The 21,911-nt window shown below is 46.7% G+C and overlaps 1 pseudogene; it reads right to left on the reverse strand.

The window, feature by feature from the left end:
• Positions 1–15,704: 15,704 nt before the first annotated feature.
• Positions 15,705–17,449, reverse strand: LOC101520492 (heterogeneous nuclear ribonucleoprotein A3-like; annotated as a pseudogene).
• Positions 17,450–21,911: the final 4,462 nt, after the last annotated feature.

The following is a 21,911-nucleotide window of genomic DNA, read 5'->3' on the forward strand; positions in this document are numbered from 1 at the left end:
ATCTTTAAAAGAAAAAGTTACCCACAGAGTAGAGAAAAGACAGTGTGAAGACAAATGTGGAACTTCAGGGTAACATTTACAAGCCAGGGACCAGGACAAGTTAGAAAAAGCAAGGGTCCAATGTCTTGCAGAACCCTGGGAAAGAGCCTGGCCCTGTTGGGCAGCACAACAGAGAGGGACTGAATGCGAGAGGTCTTCATTGCTGGTTCATGTCTCACCTGACCACAATGGCCAGGCTGAGGCTTGGAGTCAGGAACTCCAGTGCCTGGGCTCTGCTGCTGCCTTCCCAGACACCCTGGCAGCATGCAGGGTGGGAAGCAAGCAGCAGGACTGGAAGCAGCGCTAGGACAAGTGAGACCAGCATCATAACGCACTGTACCACAACACCAGCTCCCCCTGGCTGGCTTCATGATTCCAGACCTCTGGCTTCCACAATGGTGATAATGCATTCCTCTTTCTTTTTTTTTTTTTTAAGTCACCAGATTCCCAGCAACCCCAACAAACAAATATGGAAGTATGCTGAGGAATTTTTAGTTGAAAAGTCACACTTGAGACTTAAGAAAAAAAAATTTTTTTTCTCTTATGAGTACACAAAGCAAAAAGCATGGGACACTGCAGGCTAATATTCTGGCCTGTAGCAATGGTATCCCATATGAACACTGAGATGAGGTGTGTGGTTCAACAGATAAGACACCATGTGGTACATCCACATCCTATACAGGAGTACCTGGGTTCGATTCCTGGCTCTACTTCTTATCCAGATTCCTGCCAATATGCATTCCGGGAGACAGCAGATAAAGACACATGTACTTGGGACCCCCAGCTGTAGCTGAGGGACTTCAGCCTGGGCCAACCCTGGCTGTTGTAGGCATTTGGGAAGTGAAACAGATGGATAGAGGATCTCTTGCTCTCATTCTACCTTTCAACTAGATGAAAATAGGGGCCAGGGCATAGTAGGATAAGCCTCCACCTGTAGCACCAGCATCCCATATAAGCACTGGTTCCTGTCCCTGCTGCTGCATTTCTGATTTAGCTCCCTGTTGATGGACTGGCTTAAGTCCTTGGACCACTACTCCCACATGGGTGACCCAGAAGAAGCTCCTGGTTCTTGACTTTGGATCAGCTCAGCTCCAACTGTTGTGGCCATTTGGGGAGTGAACCAGGAGATGGAAGATCTTTTTCTCCGTTGTTCTCTCTGTAAATTTGCCTTCCCAATAAATGAACATGCCTTTGAAATAGAAAGTCTTTCAATTAAAAAAATGTTTATTTCAAAAAAAAAAAACCCTGTCAAAATCTTTCAATATGAAGTATAGTTTCCAAATCTAGAATCTTCGTGGTCTCACCTGTCCTGAGAGTTTGCTGATCATAGGATTGTTGGCGGAATAAACCTTAAGGGGAGTTCATCGTACACCCAGCAGGGGGAGCCTGAGGTTAGTTTCCAGTCTTGGGCGGCACCATTGCTATGTGACCAAACTACCTGGAGATCCTATTTACTAAGATACACGCACACAACTTTTCATTTGATCTTAGCCAAAAGGCCGAGAAGCAATTACACACAACTTTTCAAACCATCTGCCTACTTTGTTGGCATCCCATTTGAGCCATGGTTCAGTCCTGGCTGCTCTGCTTCCAATCCAGCCCCCTGCAAGTGCACCGGCAGGTGATGGTACAAGCACTCGAGCCCCACATCCCTATAGAGACCTCAATAGAGAGCCAGGCCCTTTGCTTTGGCTGGCTGGCCAGGCCATTTGGAAATTGAACCAGCAGATGCAAAATCTCTCTATTGCTACCTTTCAAATAAATAAATGAATCTTTAAAATATATATGTGGAGCCCGGCGTCATGGCCTAGTGGCTAAAGTCCTCACCTTGAACGCGCTGGGATCCCATATGGTCACTGGTTTTAATCCTGGCAGCTCCACTTCCCATCCAGCTCCCTACTTGTGGCCTGGGAAAGCAGTCGAGGACGGCCCAAAGCCTTGGGACCCTGCACCTGCATGGGAGACCTGGAGGAAGTTCCTGGCTCCTGGCTTTGGATCGGCTCAGCACTGGCCATTGCGCTCACTTGGGGAGTGAATCACCGGACGGAAGATCTTCCTTTCTGTCTCTCCTCCTCTCTGTATATTTGACTTTGCAATAAGAATAAAATGAATCTTTCATATATGTATGTGTGTGTGTGTGTATGAGAGCAGGCAAGTGTTCTGCAGCCCAACTTAGGGGATATGCATGCCATATCCCGTTATGTTCCAGCTTTCTGTTAATGTGCCTGTGAAGGCAAAACAAGATGGCCTAGTGCTTGGACCCCTGCCCACCATGTGGGAAGACCCAGATGGACTTCCTGACTGCTGGCTTCAGCCTGGCCTATTCCAACTGTTACAGCCATTAGGTGATTGAGACAACAGATGTGAGATATTCCTCTCTGTGTGCCCGTCTCTGTCACTGTAACTTTCAAATCAGTCAATAAATCTTAAAAAAATAAATAAATAATAAGGACAGGTATTAGAAGCCGAGCAGATTAAGCCACTGTTGAGACACCCATATCCCATACTGAAGTGCCTACTTTGGGTCCTGGTTCCCCTGCTTCCGAGCCAGCTTTCTGGTAATGAGCCTGAAAGGCAGCTGGTACATCCCTGGTGCCGATTCCCTGCCATCCTTGTGGGAGATCTGGACTGGCTGGCCCAGCTACAGCTATTGTAGTCATTGGGGAATGACACACCAGGTAGAAGACGTCTCTCTCACTTCCTTTCTTTGTTTTTTCTGCTTTCTCTGTCTCTGTCCTTTCCAATAAATAAATCTTTAAAAAATATATGTATTGGGGGCTGGCATTGTGGCATATCGAGTAAAGCCACTGACTAGAATTTGGGCGTCCCATTTGGGCATTAGTTCAAGTCCCAGTTGTTCCACTTGTGATCCAGCTAATGACCTGGAAAAAGCAGCAGAAGATGACCCAACTGCTTGGGCTCCTGCCACCCACATGAGAGACCTGGATGTAACTCCAGGCTCCTGGTTTTGGCCTGGCCCAGTCCAGCCATTGTGGTGAGTGAACCAGCATATGGAAGACTCTCTTTCTGTCTCTTTGCCTCTTTCCAAAACCAATAAATGTTACATTTTCTGCTGGCCAAAATGTTAGATTCGCCGCTCGCCAGGGAAAGAATAACTCAGCCAAATGTATGAAAAGAATTTAGATGGCCTTTATTTCAGGGAACCACGGTCACAGACTTCCCTTCCCCAGGCAGCAGAAAGGACAGACGTGAAGGAGTGAGCTGCAGAGGAAGAAGAGTGCGGAAGAGACGGGGAGGGGGCCCTTTTACACTCTCCTTGAAACGGAAGCCGAAACAGGAGTCACCTCAGCCCTTATTGGTGGGGGGATATGGGTCTGTGCCCCTCATTGGTGCAACAGTGGTCTCACTGCCTGAGGGGTCTGCCAGAATTCCGCTATCCATTCCAGGTTTGGTTGGAGGCAAACTCCACCCTTCTCTGGTTACCGTGGTAGCCATCAATAAACATATATGAATATAGATTTATTTTTATTGGAAAGACAGATTTACAGAGAGAAGGAGAGACAGAAAAAAAGATTTTCCATCCACTGGTTCACTCCCCAAGTGGCTGCAGGAGCCAGGAGCTTCTTCTGGTCTCCCATGTGGGTGCAGGGTTCCAAGACTTTGGGCCATTCTCTACTGCTTTCTCAGGCCATAAGTAGGGAGTTGGATAGGAAGCGGAGCAGTCAGAACATGAACTGGCACGCATATAGGATCCTAGAGATTGGAAGTGGAGGTTAGCCAGTTGAAATATATATTTTTTTAATGTAATAAAGCCGGCCCGGCGAGATAGCATAGTGGTTAAAATCCTCGCCTTGAAAGCCCCGGATCCCATATGGGCACTGGTTCTAATCCCAGCAGCTCCACTTCCCATCCAGCTCCCTGCTGGTGGCCTGGGAAAGCAGTTGAGGACGGCCCAAAGATTTGGGACCCTGCACCCATGTGGGAGACCTGGAGGAGGTTCCTGGTTCCTGGCTTTGGATTGGCACAGCACAGCCCATTGTGCTCACTTGGGGAGTGAGTCATCGGACGGAAGATCTTTCTGTCTCTCCTCCTCTCTGTATATCTGACTTTCCAATAAAAATAAAATTAATAAATGTAATAAAGCCTGGCATATCATAGCATACAAAGAATGGAATGGAGCGGTGCTCTTAGATCTCCAGTAAAATAAGAATTGCTTGGAGTTATGTAGGAGATGAGTCAGAATAAGAGCCCTGGATGAGAGGTTGATGGGCTTAGGTCATGATTATCTCTAGTCATTACCAGCTGCTGTGACTACAGGGCAGTCACTTAAATCTCTCTGGGCTGATTGGGGACTTCTTTGATAAAGAATGTGAAGGTGTTTTGCAAGCAGAGCACACCTGTAGGGCATTCTTAGGGTTCCCCACAGCCTGAGTCATCTGCTGAGATTTCAGTTCCAGAGCAATAATGGCACAGAAACTGCAAGCCCTCTAGCTTTCAGGTAGCCCCTTCCCCAGGCCCAACCCAGGAGCCCCTTTCTACCATCTGAGTATAATTGGCCATGTTATTCCTCAGCCCAGCAAGCAACCCAGGCAGGTTGCCCACACTAGTGAACCAGCCAGGTGTAGCCTGTCCCCGGGGATTTGGGGCACCTGCATGACCTGCAGGGAGAAGGCAAAAACTGGGTATCCTGAGACACTGTAGCCAGGTAGCTTCTCAGAGAACTAAAGGCTTGGACTGTGAGCTGGCATCATCGGAACAGATCCCAAGAAAGAGGTATGTGGGCTCGCAGGCAGTTGTGGCTGCTATGCACACGGTCCTCAGTGGCGACTTGGCCTTGCAGGCAACACCCAGCCCTGAAGGTCAAGTTTATTGCTGGGGTGGTGGTAGGTGCTGCTTTGTGTTTTCTTGGCATTTTCTCCCCTCTCCAGGTTTCTGCCTGCTCTGGCTGCAGCTGCTATTACTATAGCTAAGGGTGGCAATTTTCTGCAGGGGCTATTCCCTCTCAGTAGGAAGGCAGGACCAAGAAAACAGGACGCTTCCAAACTTGCAGGAACTGGTTTAACCTGCCTTGGAGAGTCCTGACTCCACCCCAGACTCCATGGCCTTGGGGTAGGGAGATGGAGAGGTTAGAGGAGAAGACAGGGATCTGCCCCTGGAGAAGGAGACAGTCCCACAGGTGCACCTCCCCTTTGGGAGCTGGAGCTGAGCTTCGTGTGTGAATCTTGACCAGGGCTCTGTGGGGTCAGTTTTGAGGCCCTGGGAGGCAGGGGTCAGGACTTTGAGCAGCCCCTGGGAGACCTCCAGCATTTCAGTCCTCTGGCCTCACCAGCAAATGACAGCTTGGGGCCCTGATCCTAATTGCATCTTAATGTTGCTGGTGATTCATCATGTTGCACGCTTCAAGGCTGAATCGTGGAGGGGCACAAAAAGGGCAGGCAGGGTGTGTTTTCTTGTACCTCTCCTCTCTGTCCTCCACCTTCTGGTTACGTTCACTCTGTGCAGATTAGGCCTGCTATGGAGTCATTATTCCTTATCATCCTACATCCATTTGTCCCACCCTCTGTGGCCAGCAAGTTTTCCTGCTGTCACTGGCCATAGGGTCCTAAACCATCTCCAGTTTGCTTTTCCTTTATCGAATTCTCAAACATCCATGTGTTTCTTGCTTGGGCCCTGGATGGAGCACGTACCATACCACAGGGTTCTACAGGTTGGTATGTAACCGAGCTGTTGGCAAGGTATGCCATCTCTCTGAATTCTGGGTTTTCTCAAATGTAAAGGGCTGCAGGAGAAATCATAAATTCTCTGGTCACTTTTAGCCGTTACAGTGTTTGGTTCTAAGGTGATTGTACTGTCATCCCAGCTCTTCCAAATTCAGTGAGGTAAACATGGGCCTGAGAGAAAGAAAAAAAGTAAGATTATTCCACTTGACATTTGGGTTGGAATTTGTGCCTGTTCAAAATACTGCCATGTTTAGAGTTAAGGGTTGGGCGACTATCTTTCCCAGCAGGCTGAGCTGCAGCCGGTGGTTCAGGCTTCCCGTATCTGAGAGCCACTTCAAGTTCTGGCTGTTCCACTTCCAGTATGGCTCCTTGCTAATGCTCCTGAAAAGGCAAGGAAAAAGGGACTAGGAACCCAGGCCACTGCCGCTTAGTGGGAAACCTGGACAGAGATCCAGACTCCTGGCTTCAGCCTGGACCAGCCATGGCCATTGCCACCATGAAGGGGGAGGTGAATCAGTTCATACATCTCCTTGCCCCTTCCAATCACTCTGCTTTTCAAAAAGATAAAAATCAATATTAAAATGTGCATGTTTTATTTATGAGTTGGTAGGAAGAAGCAGCACAAAATACTCCATATTGCACGTATATTTTAAACACTGACTTTTCCAGGAAATTTTCCAAGGTAGTGATAGGAGTTAGTTTTATTTATTTCCAACTTTGTTAATATGTCTTCTCTGGTTAGAATATGCAAAAAAAAAAATCCTTTCTGGTGATTTTCCCCCCTCAATCTCTACTTAATGTTTGTTGTGTGTCTATTTCTCTTTATACTGCTGTTCCCTTCTTTTTGTTTCCCTTCATTCAAAAAAAGAGAAGAAACTGTTCTCCCCTCCCCGTCCCTCAGAGCACTGCCCAGGGGGGAATCAGTGTGTTCCTAGACAGGCTCCCAAGTACAGCGGCCCACCGGGAGCTGCCAATCAGAGGCAGGGTCACAGATGCTGACTAGTCTTGGCTCCAGCATTTTCCCAGACGGAGTGAGGCCAAGGCTGACAGCGCTAACTTCACACTTTGGATCGAGTCCACCTGGCTGTCTAGTGCACCAGCCAGGTGTCTTGTGCCTGTGATTGCAGGAAAAAAGTGTTTATACTCTTGAGAAGGAGGATAAGATTTCTCTTTAACTCGAGTCACAGATGGCGTCACCAATGGTCCTAGGATCTTTGTATCTGGAAGGACTTCAAAAGGGTATTTATCATAAAGCCTCTTTGTTTTATGAAAGGAAGGAACTAAAATTCCCAGGGATGGTTCTTGTCCAAGGTCACAGGATAAGCTAGTAGCCGAACTAATAATAGCTAAAAGGCATATAAGGTTGGGCTGTGTATTAACTGCCAGCAGCCTTGGAACAGCCCATGGGAGGAAGCATTTGTGTTATCTTATTGGGCAGATGAAGAGCCTTGAGACCCAGGGAGGTGACGTCACTCACTGGCAGGCACTGCCCTTCCTGCCCTGCACAGCTCCACTGCCCCGCAGGATTACACTGTAGCCTGGCCTAGCCGGAAATCAGCAAGGGTGGGAGTCTTTATGCCACAGCTATCAACAAATGCCGCAAGTCAGGTCTGGTTTTGTTGATGGTCATGATTTATTCTTATGTATGTATGTCCTGTTATGTACTCTTAAAAAGTAGAGCTACAGAGAGAGAGAGAGAAATTGTCCATCCACTGGTTACTCCCAAGTCCGTGCATCAGCCTTGAGCTAGGCCAGGCAAAAGCCAGGAGCCAGGAGCTTCATCTGGGTATCCCACATGGATGTAGGGACCAGAACATTTGGGTCATGTTGTGCTGCTGTCCCAAGCATATCAGCAGGGAGTTGGATGGGAAGTGAAGCAGCTGCTGGAACTCAAACTGGCGCTACAGATGGTGGCTTACTCTGTTATGCCCTAACTAGAAAGTCAAAGAGCACAAGAAGCAGCAAAACTCTCCTACCAGCCTCACGGGGAGAGAGGAGCAGTTCCCCCTTCCGTTAGCTGTTTCACTCTCCAGATGGCTGCAATGGCCAGGAGACAGGCAAACACAGGAGCTTCATTTGGGCCGTCCCTCTGGATGGCAGGGATCCAAACACTTGGGCCACCTGCTGCTTTTCCAGGTCACAACAGGGAACTGAATCGTCAGAAACGTAGCCACCAACCAGCACTCATATGGAATACGGGCACAGTAGGTACTGGTTTAACCCACTGTGCCACAATGTCAGCTCCCAGCCTTTTCTTCTTCAGCCAGAAAAATTTCAATTTTTTCTAAATGTATATGAGTAGTTTCTCCTCTCTGAGGCCTAGTCGTGCCACATCCCTTTCTGGCACAATTAATTTTCTATTTTCATCCACTTAAAGAATTTGCATACTGTTTTACTGCTAGAGTAAGGACAGCCTTAAAAGCACAATCTGATATACTGTCTTCTAATCGCTTCATACAGGTTGGGGACATAGAGTTAGAAGGCAACATTTATTTCTGGGGCTGGTACCATGACTCAACAGGCTAATTCTTCACCTTTAAGTGCTGGTATCCCATATGGGCACCGGTTCATGTCCCAGCTCCAATCCAACTCCTTGCTTGTGGCCTGGGAAAGCAGTCTAGGATGGCCCAAGGCCTTGGGACCCTACACCCTAGTGAGAGACCTGGAAGAAGCTCCTGGCTCCTGGCTTGAGATCAGCTTATTTCCAGTAGTTTGGGGGTGGTCATATGAGGGGTGACCCAGTGGATGGAAGATCTTTCTGTCTCTCCTTCTCTTTGTAAATCTGATCTGCCTTTCTAAAATAATAATAATAAATAGTTACAAAAATATCCCTTTGCTTGCCAGCAGTCTGTAGGAGGTGAGCCGAGGGGTCCTTCCCCCAGATTTCTGTTGCACTTTGGCATTGTGGCATAGTAAGTAAAGTTTCAGCCTGTGATACTGCATCGCATTTTGGTGCCAGTTCTAATTCCAGCTCCACCACTTCCAATCCATCTGGGTGCTAATGGCTTGGGGAAAGCAGTCACCCATTTGGGAGACCAAGAAGTTGCTCCTGGCTCTTGGCTTCTTCGTGGCCCTATCCTGGGTCACTGTGGCTGTCTGGGAAGTAAACCCACAGGTGCTGTCTAACTATGCTTTGCAAATAAAGTAAATATTTAAAAACGAAGAAGCCATGTACATCATCCTTCTGCCATGAGTCATTTTGTCTGACTTTTTTTTTCTAAAGATTTATTTTTTAATTTTATTGCAACATCAAATATTCAAAGAGGAGGAGATAGACAAGAAAATCTTCTGTTTGTTGATTCACTCCCCAAGCAGCTGCAACAGCCGGAGCTGCACCGATCCAAAGCCAGGAGCACCTTCCAGGTCTTCCACGTGGGTGCAGGGTTCCACGGCTTTGGGTCATCCTCGACTGCTTTCCTAGACCACAGGCAGGGAGCTGGAAGGGAAACGAGGCTGCTGGGATTAGAACCAGCACCCATATGTAGCCACTAGGCTGCCACGCCAGGCCCCATTTAGTCTGACTTTGAGCAGGCAACAGATGCAATCATTCTGTTCCTGCACAAGGCAGCGCAGGAACATGCTGGCCCCTACTGAGGCCCAGGCTAATAGCAGATTGGCACTTACCTGGGGGAATGCCAGGGGAAGGTCTGGGTGGACCAGGTTGTCACACCCCCACTCCTCTGCCTGAGGTGCAGTGGGAGGTGTTGGGCTAGAAGCTGTATCGTCATCATCTGAGTAGATTTTCCCTAGAGAACAGTCTGTGGGCATTTTGGGAAGTGCAGCAGGAAACTTCTGCTGGCATCTACAAAGTTGATATGCAAGAGAGTGCCCAGCAAAATGCTCTTTCTTTAGTGGCCTCAGCTGTCTCTGCCACCCCATCCCTCCAGTTGGCAGATCTGGTGCCAATGTCAGCAACAGAGGATCTGTGGGGGTGGGGACATGGGGGTTGGCCTCCTCGTCTAAAATGTCAAGCCCACCACCTGTCATTCCACCCTTACAGATGAATTCCTCAGAGTCTCTACGGAGGCCTTTTTCTGTTCCTGGAGAACCCTACTCACATTCAGATACTTGTGAAAAGAGCATTCTTGCAGGGATTAGTACCCTGAGGGAAAAAAATTCCTGAGCTTGGCATGCAGTGCTATAACAAGGGCTTTTCCACACTTCAAGGAAAATGTATTTTCAATTCCGTTTCCCATGAACTTTTTTTTTAGACATTTATTCATTTATTGAAAGACAGTTGGGCCCAACATCATGGCCTAGTGGCTAAAGTCCTTGCCTTGCTCGTACCGGGATCCCATATGGGCGCTGGTTCTAATCCAAGTGGCCCTGCTTCCCATTCAGCTCCCTGCTTGTGGCCTGGGAAAGCAGTTGAGGACAGCCCAAAGCCTTGGGACCTGCACCCATGTGGAGGTTCCTGGCTCCTGGATTCGGATCGGCATAGCACTGGCCATTGCGTTCACTTGGGGAGTGAATCATCAGACGGAAGATCTTCCTCTCTGTCTCTCCTCTCTGTATATCTGACTTTGCGAAGTAAATAAATAAATCTTTTAAAAAAAGAAGTTACACACAGGGAGACACATACACACATAGAGAGAGACTGTCATCCACTGGTTCATGCGCCAAACTATGTGAACAGCCAGGGGCTGGCCAAAGCCAGGAACTCCTCCATCCAGGTCTCCCATGTGGGTGCAGAGCCTCAAGCACTGGCCCATCTTCCTCTGCTTTCTCTGGTACATCAGCTGGGAGTTGATCTAGAAGTGGAGGAGTCAGGACTTGAATTGATACTCATATTGCATGTTGGCATTACAGACAGTGGCTTAATACATGGTATTACAAGACCAGTTCTGTGAGGTTTTGTTTCTGAAGATTTTATCTTATTTATTTGTTATTAGAAAGTAATATATACAGAAAGAAGAGACAGAGAGGAAGATCTTCTGTCCAATGATTCACTTCCCAAGTGGCCACAAGGGTCAGAGCTGAGCTGATCCGAAGCCAGGATCCAGAAGCTTCCTCCTAGTTTCCCACATGGGTACAGGGTCCCAAGGCTTTGGGCCATCCTCTACTACTTTCCAAGGCTGGAATCATTGTCCAGCCATGCATGGCCCATCCCCTGCCATGATATTCACTGGTGGGTACTATGGCTTAGTCCTGCCAGGTAGTCCCCCAACCCTAGCTTTCATGTGCACTGGCAGGCAGCAGATGATGCTAGCTAGCCCAACCCAGGTCTCCCATGTGTGCAGGTGCATTGGTCTGATCCAGACATGGCCTCCAGTTTCCTCTTTCTTTCTTTTTTTTTTTAAGATTTATTTATTTTTATCGGAAAGGCAAATATACAGAGAGGAGGAGAGACAGAGAGGAAGATCTTCTGTCTGATGATTCACTCCCCAAGTGACCACAATGGCTGGAGCTAGGCCAATCCGAAATCAGGAGCCAGGAACTTCTCCCAGGTCTCCCATGCAGGTGCAGAGTCCCAAAGCTTTGAGTCATCCTTGACTGCCTTCCCAGGCCACAAGCAGGGAGCTGGATGGGAAGTGGGGCCACTGGGATTAGAACTGGCGCCCATATGGGATCCTGGTGAGGTTAAGGCGAGGACTTTAACCGTTGCGCTATCACGCCAGGCCCAGTTTCCTGTTTCTAAACCACCCGGTCTTAACTACCTTGTCTGTGGAAGCTCTCAGAAGTCATTGTACACCTAAAAAGTACTCCTTCAATGACTGTCTTCCCCACACATCTCCAAGGATACTTCCCCAGGGCAATCCGCAGTGCCACCTCCCCTCCTACTTATCCATGGTACCTACGGACCCCTCCCACATATCTTTAAAAAAGAAAAAAGAATAGGTAATTATGCTGGCACATTGGTCTAATTAACACAAATTTGGCATTAGCAGATGCAGAATACCCATCAGCTGTTGGCTGCTCTTCTCCCAACAGTGTAACACTTGCCTAGGTACAGGACAACCTAGGTAGTTGTCTACAGCTGGGTCCAGCTTCCTGCTGATGTATCTGAAGGCATCAGATGAAGGTTCAAGTTCTTTTTTTTTTTTTTTTTTTAAGATTTATTTATTTTACTACAAAGTCAGATATACAGAGAGGAGGAGAGACAGAGAGGAAGATCTTCCGTCCGATGATTCACTCCCCAAGTGAGCCGCAACGGCCGGTGTGCGCTGATCCTATGCCGGGAACTAGGAACTTCTTCCGGGTCTCCCACACAGGTGCAGGGTCCCAATGTATTGGGCCGTCCTCGACTGCTTTCCCAGGCCACAAGCAGGGAGCTAGATAGGAAGTGGAGATGCTGGGACTAGAACTAGCGCCCATATGGGATCCCGGGGTGTTCAAGGCGAGGACTTTAACCACTAGGCCACGCCGCCGGGCCAGAAGGTCCAAGTTCTTGCATCCCTGTCACCATGTGGCAGGCAAGAAAAATCATGGTTTCAACCTGGCCCAGACATGACTGTTGTAGGCATTTTGGAAGTAAACAAACTTCTCTCCCTATATCTTTCATGTTTTTGTATTTAGGTTGATTATCTATTTGAAAGGCAGAGTTACAGAGAGAGAGGAGAAACAGGGGGAGACATTTTCCATCTACAGGTTCACTACCCACCGGCAGCAATGAGTGGGGCTGTGCTAGGCTCAAGTATGGAGCCTGGAGCTTCTTCCAGGTCTCCATGTGGATACAGAAACCTAAGCACTTGGGCCATCTTCTGTTCCTGTCCCAGGAACATTAATAGGGGTACTGGGTCAGACGTGAGACAGCTGGGATTTGAAGTGGCACCCATATGGGATCCCAACACTGCAGGTGATGTCTTAACCCAGGATACCACAGGGCTGTCCCCTCCCATATTTAATCTGTGCTTTAGATTAGTAAATACATCTTTTTTTTTTTTAAAGATTTATTCATTTTATTACAGCCAGATATACACAGAGGAGGAGAGACAGAGAGGAGGATCTTGCGTCCGATGATTCACTCCCCAAGTGAGCCGCAACGGGCCAATGCGCGCCGATCCGGAGCTGGGAACCTGGAACCTCTTCCGGGTCTCCCACGTGGGTGCAGTGTCCCAATGCATTGGGCCCTCCTCGACTGCTTTCCCAGGCCACAAGCAGGGAGCTGGATGGGAAGTGGAGCTGCCGGGGCCAGAACCAGCGCCCACATGGGATCCCGGGGCGTTCAAGGCGAGGACTTTAGCCGCTAGGCCATGTTGCCGGGCCCTTTTAAATACATCTTTTTAAAAAGAAAAAAAAGATAGTCATCTCATCTGCTGCCTCACTCTCCAAATCCCATAATAATTGGGCAGACCCAAGCCCGAAACCAGGAGCCAGCAACTGTGTCTGGATCTCGGATTGGGGTGCTGGGGAACCGAGTACTCGAGTCATCTGCCATCTGTCAGAATTCACAATAGCAGAAAGTTGTATTAGAAGTAGGATTTGGGCCTGGTGCAATGGCCTAGCGGCTAAAGTCCTTGCCTTGAACACGCTGGGATCCCATATAGATGCTGGTTCTAATCCCAGCAGCGCTGCTTCTCATCCAGCTCCCTACTTGTGACCTGGGAAAACAGAGGAGGACGGCCTGAAGCCTTGGGACCCTGCATCCACATGGGAGACCAGGAAGAGGATCTGGGCTCCTGGCTTCTAATGGGCTCAACATTGGCCATTGAGGCTGCTTGGGGAGTGAATCACGGGACAGAAGATCTTCCTCTCCGTCTCTCCTCCTCTCTGTATATCTGACTTTGCAATAAAAATAAGTAAATCTTTACACTTGATCTTAGCCAAAAGGCTGAGAAGCGATAAAAAATAAGTAAATCTTAAAAAAAAAAAAAAAGTAGTTACTGGAATTGGAAACTAGGTACTTCAATATGGAATGTGGACATGTCAAGCAGCATTGAAAAGATTTATTTATTTATTTATTTATTTATTTATTTATGTATGTATGTATGTATGTATGTATTTAAATTGGAAAGGCAGATATACAGAGAGAAGGAAATATAGAGAGGAAGATCTTCCATTCACTGGTTCACTCCCAAAGAGGCCTCAGTGGCTGCAACTAAGCCAATCTGAAGCAAGAAGCCAGGAGCGTCTTCTGGATCTTCCACATCTGTGTAGAGGTCCGAGACTTTGGGCCATCCTCTATGTCAAGCAGCATATTATTTATTTTATTCTAAATTTTTCTAAATCTTGGGTCACAGAGTGATTGAAACAGAGATCTTTCGTCCACTGATAAAATCTCTGCATGCCTGTAACAGTTGGCATGGGTTGACACCAGGAGTCTGGAATTCAGTTCTGAGTCTCGACCATGGATGAAAAGAAGTTAACAAACAACCCAGTCATTGGGGCCAGTATTGTGTGGCCTCGCAGGTAAAATTACTGCCTGCAGTGCCAGCATCCTATATGGGTGACAATTTGTGTCCCAATTATTCCACTTCAGTTCAGCTCCCTTTTAATGACATGGAAAAAGCAGTGGAGGATTATGCCCCAAGGGTTCTTACTCCTGCCACTCACATGGGAGCCCTGGATAAAGCTCCTGGACCCAAGCTATGAACCAGCAGATCAAAGATCCCTCTTCCTTTGTCTCTCTCTCTTTTCTAAAAGATTATTTTTATTGCAAAGTCAGATATATAGAAAGGAGGACAGACAGAGAGGAAGATTTTCTGTCTGATGATTCACTCCCCAAGTGACCGCAATGGCCAGTGCTAGGCCAATCCAAAATCAGGAGCCAGAAACTTCCTCCAGGTCTCCCTTGTGGGTGCAGGGTTCCAAGGCTTGGGCCATCTTTGACTGCTTTCCCAGGCCACAAGCAGGGAGCTGGATGGGAAGTGGGGCTGCCAGGATTAGAACCGTCACCCATATGGGATTGGAGCGCATTCAAGGTGAGGACTTTAGCCGCTAGGCCATTGTGCCGGCTCCTGTCTTTCTCTTTAACTCTGACTTTCAAAAATAAATGAATCCTTGACCCGATGCAATGGCTCCATGGCTAAATCCTCATTTTGCAAGCATCAGGATTCCATATGAGCATCAATTCGTGTCTTGGCTACTCCACTTCACATCCAGCTCCCTGCTTGTTGCTTTGGAAAGCAGTGGAGAATGTTCCAGAGCCTTGGGACCTTACACCCTCATGGGAAATCCAGAAGCTCCTGAGTCCTAGCTTTACATCAGCTTAGCTCTGGTCACTGTGACCACTTGGGGAGTAAACCAGTGGATGGAAGATTTTTTTCTCTATCTCCTCTCTGTAAATCTTATTTTCCAATTAGAATAACTAAATCTTAAAAATTTAAAAAGTAAATCTTTACACATAAATAAATAAATACTTGAAAATAAAAGAAAACAAAACAAAAAATTAACCCAGTCGTCACCATTGCTTCCAGAGTATGCACACATTAGCAAGGAGGTTGGAGGCAGACCTGGGCTATGAAACTAGGCAGTTTGATATACAATGAAAGCAACCAATCGTGGCAGTCTGAAAATTAAATATGGTGTCAGTTTCGTCAGGCCCTTTTAAGTCTACATAAGTCTCAGGGCAAACAGAAAAACAAGTGTTTCATTAGGGACATATATGCAAGGGCCAGAATATTAGAAAGACATCTACTGCCTACTTTAAAACTTGGCTAGCTGCAAAACTGGCTTCTGTAAACCAGGCTTGCTTGCTTGCTTGCTTGCTTGTCAGCTCCTAGCTACCAAGCAGGATATAGCTTTTAGTCTGTATAAACATTTGCCCACTGGATAATTAACAGTGTTACTGTTTCTCCTAATGGTGCCTGGTAGTTGTTGTGCAGCTGGTCAACCTTCCCCTTATCCTTAGATTAGCACTCAGCTACAAAGTTTCCCCTGACAGCCCAGGCCCAAACACAGATCTTTCACAACTGTGGGAAGAAAGAATGCTCAACCTTGAGAAGATAAGAAGAATTCCTGACAGTTCCCCCTTTGTCAGATTGCACCAATGCTAGTTTAGTTGTTTGGATAGTTTTTCATGCCAGTGTGACTTTTTTTTAAAGGTTCAGTAATACATCAATTTTATTCCCACTGAGTTTATAACCAATAAAAAAGGTAAACCAAGGAAAATAATCAGATTTAAATGGGCCTCTTATGCTTGAAAATAAAAAAAAAAGTACCCAACTAATATGCTCAGATATAGCAGGCTTAGTGGTCGTATATATTTTGAAGTGTTTCAGAATGGTTTTTTAAGAGTGGAAAAACACCCACTATCCCATCCCAAAATTTAAATAGAGGGCAGGAAACATTCTTTATACCCTTAACTATGGCAGCAATTCAAATGTGACCAAGGTAAAATGTAGAATGGAAACATTCTTAACACAACTAGGACAAAGTAAAATCTAACACACTAAAATCATATGATTACATTTTGAAAGAAAATGCACAAAACCAAAGAGGAATTTTGAGATTTTTTATTTGAAGTAACTTAACACTATTAAATTCACAAATATGCTAATTTAAATGCCCAATCCTATTTATCTAAAACACACATTGCAAACATACAAATATCTATTCTCTGCACGTGTCAGTGCCCATTCATATCATGGTTTGGAATGGGGAGAATAGATTCCCCTTAACCCGCAAGTCAGTAGGTGTTTCTTTACAGTTAACATTAGCAAAATTCATACAAAATAGTAATTAACAATGATTTTCTTTACTTGTTAACTCACAAGGAAACACCTTCAAAACTACATTGTGTTAAAGTTTCTGTACTAAAATGTAGAAAAACTGAACTACAGAAATATTGAAAAGTTAAAAATTCCTTACACTTTTATTCCTGATACCACTACCACAATTTACAGGGCTATATACCTGACGTAATGAAAAGAAAAAGAAAAGACAAAGTTACAACAGATAAAAGACCTCAAGAATGTACATCTAATTGACACTACATTGCATTACTCAATAGCTGCACTTTTTGCAAACTGTGGCTATGACAGTCCTGAACAAGAAGGGTTTCCTGTTTAAGCTGCAGTAACTTTTCTGACTATGGATCATCGTTCCTCCTGTGGCAGATTTTTACAGTGCCTCTAATGCATTTGGGACGACTGTCTCAAAGTAACCTGCAGCTTTCCTGACAACTCCTCGCTCTCTCTCCTGCTAAGAACTGTAGCCCTTTTCTGCTGCTTTTAGAACCTTCTACCATATCCACCACTTCCACCACCAGATCCATAACCATCACCATAGGGACTGCCCGAGCTTCTCCCACCAAAACTGCCCCCTTTCATGGGCCCATAATTTGATTGCTGTTGTTCACTATAATTTCCAAAATCACTGCAGTTTCCACCACCACCACCATAGTTGCCTCCAAAATTTCCTCCGTTGTAACCATCATATCCTCCTCCACCATATCCACCACCTTGGTTTCCATATCCTGGTCCGCCCCCACCATTGCCTCCCCTACTACTGTAAGGAGGACCACCACCATAGTTGCCACCATCAGCTCAAAAACCATGATATCCACCATCATCTCCTCCACAACTTCCTCTGCTGCCACCACCAGCACCATAACCTCCTCTTCCACTAAAGTTTCCTCCACGACCCACAAAGTTGCCAGATCCACCTCCACAGCCTCTCGGTGATCCAACAGCAGACTGCATCTCTTGTTTAGAAAGGGCTTTTTTCACTTCACAGCTATGCCCATTAATAGTGTGGTATTTCTGAACATCAGTTTTATCAACTGTATCATGATCATCAAAAGTTACAAAAGCAAATCCTCTATTTTTGCCACTCTGCCTGTCTTCCATAACTTCTATGGTTTCAATCTTGCCATACTTTTCTTTTCTTTCTTTTTTTTTTTTTTTTAAAGATTTTATTGTTATTGGAAAGCAGGATATACAGAGAGGAGGAGAGACAGAGAGGAAGATCTTCCGTCCGATATTTCACTCCCCAAGTGAGCTGCAACGGGTCGGTACACGCCAATCCGATGCCGGGACCAGGAACCTCTTCCGGGTCTCCCACGCGGGTGCAGGGTCCCAAAGCTTTGGGCCGTCCTCGACTGCTTTCCCAGGCCACAAGCAGGGAGCTGGTTGGGAAGTGGAGCTGCTGGGATTAGAACTGGCGCCCATATGGGATCCCGGGGCTTTCAAGGCGAGGACTTTAGCCGCTAGGCCAGGCCACCGGGCCCAATCTTGCCATACTTTTCAAAGTAGTCTCTCAAATTATATTCCTCTGTCTTCTTTAATACCACCAAGAAAAATTTTCTTCCCTGTTGGATGGGCACCAGGCTTTACTGAATCCTCTCTAGAAACAGTTCTCTTTGGTTCCACAACACACCCATCAACTTTGTGTGGTCGAGCACACATTGCTGCATCCACCTCTTCAACACAAGAGTAAGTCACAAAACCAAACCCCTGGAACATTTTGTCTGGGGGTCTCTCATTAACACACAATCTGTCAGCGTGCCCCATTTCTCAAAATGTTCTCTCAAGCTATCATCTGTAGTTTCAGAGCTCAGACCACCAATAAACAGTTTCCTCAACTGCTCTGGTTCCTTTGGATCATGACCCTCCATTCTGACACCGGACTCGCCTCTTCCAACTCGAGTTCAATATCGCCAGTGCGACTCTAAAACCTCTTAACTGTGGCCCGTTGAGGGCTGCTCCCCTCTTCCACTTGTGGTGGTTAAGGATAGTCCACCAGCCCAGTGACTAGACTCCTGAGCTCTAAGTGTCTGTCTCTGACTCATTTTTGAGAGGGTAGACTCGATCAGCCTACAACACAGTGATATCTCTCTTTCCCTCTTTTAAATATTTAGTTGTTTATTTAAAAAGCAGAGTTACAAAGAGAGAGAGAAGAGAGATTTTTCATCCATTGGTTCACTCCCCCAGTGGCCTCGATAGCCAGGGTGGGCCAAAGCCAAGAACCAGTAGCACCATCTGGGTCTCCCACATGGATGCAGGGGCCCAAAGACTTGAAACAGTCTCAGTTGCTTTCCCAGGCTAAAACAGGAAACTGGATCAGAAGTGGAACAGCAGGCCCGGCACAATAGTGTAGCGGCTAAAGTGCTCGCCTTGAACTCACCGGGATCCCATATGGTCGCCGGTTCTAATCCTGGTTGCCCCACTTCCCATCCAGCTTCCTGCCTGTGGCCTGGGAATGCAGTTGAGCACAGCCAAAAGCTATTCCCTGCACCTGCATGGGAAACCTGGAAGAAGCTTCTGGCTCCTGATTTTGGATTGGCTCAGCTCCAGCCGTTGCAGTCACTTGGGGAGTGAATCATCGGACAGAAGATCTTCCTCTCTGTCTCTCCTCCTCTCTATATATCTGACTTTCCAATAAAAATAAATAAATCTTAAAAAAAAAAGAAAGAAAGAGGAACAGCTGGGCTCAACCTAGTGGCCTAGTGGCCAAAGTCCTTGCCTGGAACTCACCGAGATCCCATATGGGCACCGGTCCTAATCCCAGCAGTCCTGCTTCCCGTCCAGCTCCCTGCTTGTGGCCTGGAAAAGCAGTCAAGGATGGCCCAAAACCTTGGGACCCTGCACCCATGTGGAGGTTCCTGGCTCCTGGCTTGGAAAGAAATATTTTGAGGATATATATATAATTACAAAGTCAGATATACAGAGAGGAGGAGAGACAGAGAGGAAGATGTTCCGTCCGATGATTCACTCCCCAAGTGAGAGCAACAGTCGGTGAGGTGATGATCTGGAGCCAGGAGCCAGGAACTTCTTCCAGGTCTCCCATGCGGGTGCAGGGTCCCAAGCCTTTGGACCGTCCTCCTCTGCTTTCCCAGGCTACAAGCAGGAAGCTGAATGGGAAATGGAGGATCCGGGATTAGAACTGGCGCCCATATGGGATCCCAATGTGTTCAAGGCGAAGACTTTAGCTGCTAGGCCACTGTGCCAGGCCCGTTTTTATGAATTTTTAATGAAATTTTGTTTATTAGGGCTGTGGTCCCAGCATTGTGTATTGATGTTGGTTTGAGACCTAGCTGGTCCATCTCCCATCCAGCTCCTTAATACCCCTGGGAAAGCATTGTAAGACGACTCAAGTGCCTGGACCTGTGCACCCTTGCGGGAGCCCTAGAAGCAGCTCTAGGTTTCTAACTTCAGAGTGGCCCAGATCTCGCCTTGGTGGCCATTTGGGAAGTGAAGTAGCAGATCGAAGATCTCTGTGTCTTCCTCTCTCTGTAGATTGTGTAGATTAAACTGTAATTATCATTAGCTTTAGTAGGTTGTGAAATTTCTGGAACTTACTTGCCTTGACTTGTATCTCCTTCCATAGCAGCCATCAATTAGACTTTTTCTGGGTTGGGTTCATGTAGGAATGTTATTGCTTCCTGTGTATACAGGAATTTCCTTTGGGAATGTCCGGGGCATTGTATTACTTTCTTAGTAGCCGTGATTGAAAAGTGATGGAGATATCCATTGCAGTTTTCCAAGATGTCAAATTAGGTTTTTTTCTAAACATGTTTTTACACACAGAAAGAGAGATAGGATATCATCCATGGCCTGGTTAACTCCCTAAATGGATGCCAGTGCCAGAGCTAGGCTGATCTGAAGCCAAGAGCCAGGAACTTCTTCCAGATTTCTCATCCAGGTACAGAGAGCCAAGCATTTGGCCCATCCTCTGCTGCTTTCCTAATCCATTAGTAGGGAGCTGGATCAGAAGGGAAGCAGTGGCTAGGCACAATGACTCAATGGCTAAATCCTTACCTTGCAAGTGCTGGGATCCCCTGTGTGTCAGGTTCATATCTTGGCTATTCCACTTCCTATGCAGTTCCCTGCTTACGGCCTGGGAAAGCAGTAGAGAGGATGGCTCAAAACCTTGGGATCCTGTGCTAAGTGGGAGATGTGGAAGAAGCCCCGGGCTCTTAGGTTTAGATTGGCTCAGCTCTAGCCATTGCAGCCTCTTGGGGAGGGAACAGTGATGGAAAATCTTTGTCTCTCTTCATAAACCTGATCTGTTAGCTATCCTCTGCAGCTAATGGGTTGTAGCTCCCACAGGTGGGTATTGAACCAGATCTGGTTACAGGTCTAGCTGGACAGGCAGTAGCATCTGCCAGTATAAGTGTGGGCCTGATAGTGGGGTTGGTTGTGCTGAGCTAGGCTGCAGCACCCATTGGTGTGTACAAGAACCAAATGGGATGAGGGACCAACTGGACCAGTCTGTTGCACACATTGGCACGTGCAGGAACCAACGCTGAGGGTGGGCCTGATGAGGGTTTTAGGGGTTGCTCCAACTAGGCTGCAGTTCCTACTGGTGTGTGTAAGAGCCAAGTGTATGATGGGTAGGGTTGGGCTGGGGCACAGCATCCACTGTTTGTGTATGAGATAAGGCTGGAGAGAGAACTGACCAGGCAACTGCAACCACCCGTGTGTGTAGGCTCAAGTGGGTGACATATGGAGCTGAACCCCACAATGGCTGGCACATACAGGAATCAGTTCTGGAGTCACCTCTGGTGAGGTTTCTTTGGGAACCCCCTGAAAAAAAAAAACTCAACTAGTAGTCTCAAATCTCCAATCACAGGAAAAATCACAGGATCTGGGTTCTGACTGTGGTATGCATATGTCATAACTGGATCTCCTTAGTTTCTGAAACCTAGGCAGTGGATAGCATGCCCAAATGCACATGGGGGACATTACAGTTCACTGAGGCCTACAGAGAACATCTTGTACCATGGATGGCAGAACAAATTGGACAACTTTTCCAGCCAAGTGTTGACAACAAGTATCTGGTGACTCTAAGGTGGACTGTCAGATAACAGACCTTGGAAGGATTTCCTCAACCTAGGAACAACAAAATCAATAATACCTTACAACCATCGAAACCACTTAGACAGTGCCCTTGGAATATGTTCCACACTGGGGACCCTAGGATGACATTAAATGGCTGTACCACATCCCCAGGTATTGATGTGGTTAGGTTGTTGGGAGCAACCCTCTCCCATTCTCTCCTCCCTTCCTGCAAATACAAGAAGGAAAAAAATGGATTAAATTGTCTCATTCACTTTCCCCCATTCCTTCACTCTTCCCACCCTAATCTGTGGTTCACATGGGCATCTGTCCTTCTCAACTATGTAAACATCATCAAAAATAAAGTAAAATAAAATAAAAAGAAAAACCTGATCTGTCTTTGCAATGAAAATAAAAAGATTTTATTTTTTTTTTTATCAGAAAGGCAGATATACAGAGAGGAAAATCAGAGAGAAAAATCTTCCATCTGCTGATTCACTCCCAAGTAACTGCAACAGCCAGAACTGAGCTG

The sequence above is a fragment of the Ochotona princeps genome, chromosome 14 (genome assembly GCF_030435755.1).
Source record: "Ochotona princeps isolate mOchPri1 chromosome 14, mOchPri1.hap1, whole genome shotgun sequence".
Classification (NCBI taxonomy): domain Eukaryota; kingdom Metazoa; phylum Chordata; class Mammalia; order Lagomorpha; family Ochotonidae; genus Ochotona; species Ochotona princeps.